The 1,439-nt window shown below is 44.3% G+C and overlaps 1 pseudogene; it reads left to right on the top strand.

The window, feature by feature from the left end:
- Positions 1–254: 254 nt before the first annotated feature.
- LOC140235693 (uncharacterized) lies at positions 255–1,005 on the top strand (annotated as a pseudogene).
- Positions 1,006–1,439: the final 434 nt, after the last annotated feature.

Below are 1,439 nucleotides of genomic sequence, written 5' to 3'. Positions count from 1 at the left end.
CCAAAGATTTGGACAAGTTTTTGACCAAATTCTACTCTGGAATAAGGAAGGACAATGGAGAATCATACAAAACAAGGTCGCTACAAAACATTAGGTTCGGTGTTCAGAGATACTTTGTCGAGAACTCTGGAATAGATATTGGTGATAGCAGCAAGTTTCCTCAAGCAAACCGCGTTTTCAAAGCGATGAAAGTGAAGGCAAAGAAAGAAGGTAAAGGATCCGTTGTACACAAACCCGTGATTTCGTCAGACGACATGAGCAAGATACAAGAGTCACTAGACCTCTCCACCCCCAGAGGCCTCCAGGATAAGGTTTTCTTGGACGTTCTCACCTTTTACTGTAATCGAGGACGGGAGAATATTCGCGGGATGAAAGCTGAAGACTTTACCATCAAAGCAGATGATTCCGGACGGAAATACGTACAAATGAGAGACTTTCTAACAAAAAACAACCGCGAAAATGTCATCCGAGAAGCCGATGCTGGCTTGATGTTTGAAATGCCAGAACTGGGTGAAAGGTGTCCGGTAGCCACATTTGAGAAATATGTAGCGAAGTTGAACCCCAAAAACCCTTGGATGTGGCAAAGGCCAAAAGATGTTTCGAAGAAGGAGCTGGCACAAGATACCCCATGGTTCGACAATGCCCCATTAGGCATTAACACGATTGGCAACAAACTGAAAAATCTGTCACAAAAGGCCGGATGCAAGCTAACGTACACCAATCACTGTCTAAGGGCAACCAGCATCACAACACTCGATGCCTGTGGATACGAGGCTCGCGATATCCAGAGTGTCAGCGGGCACAAATCGGCAGATTCGCTAAAGCACTATTCCAAAACAAGCCAAACGAAACTGAAAAAAATGTCTGAATCGTTGGCCACTTGCCTATACTCGGATGTCATCAAGGACAATAAGAACCAGGAGCTCATTCCGGGCGACCAGGAATCTAACGTTACATGTTGTAGCAAGGCCATCTCGGAATGCCCCTCCACATCCAGTGCCATAGAAACGACAACAACGAGTAACTTTAGTCAAGAAACTGTAGCATATGGCTATGACTACGACTCCGAGGATAACATCGTTCTAACCCAAAACCAAACTATTAGTACACAGTCGACATCGTCGATCACGGTCAGGAGGGACACCAGTCACGTTCGTTCGGGGAGTGGTTCAAACGTTTTCCACTTCCACGGATGTAACGTGACTATCAACAACTAGACACTAGATCTAGGCAGTATAAGCTGTCAGATCTGCTGTAAATAGCTGTAAACATGTTGAATTCTTCAGAGTTGGAACATTTTCAATTTCATGTGTTGGATTTGAAACTTTGGAATAGAGAATCTATCACAGATTCAGCACAAGCTGGGATAATCTCGGACTCGGAGAAAGCCTACTCTGGACCATTTTCCAACGGTAAGTACAATTTCAAAATCTTTGATA

This window comes from Diadema setosum, chromosome 12 (genome assembly GCF_964275005.1).
Source record: "Diadema setosum chromosome 12, eeDiaSeto1, whole genome shotgun sequence".
NCBI lineage: Eukaryota > Metazoa > Echinodermata > Echinoidea > Diadematoida > Diadematidae > Diadema > Diadema setosum.
The sequence above is the reverse complement of the archived record's forward strand: the minus strand, read 5'-3'. Positions and strand labels throughout refer to the sequence as shown.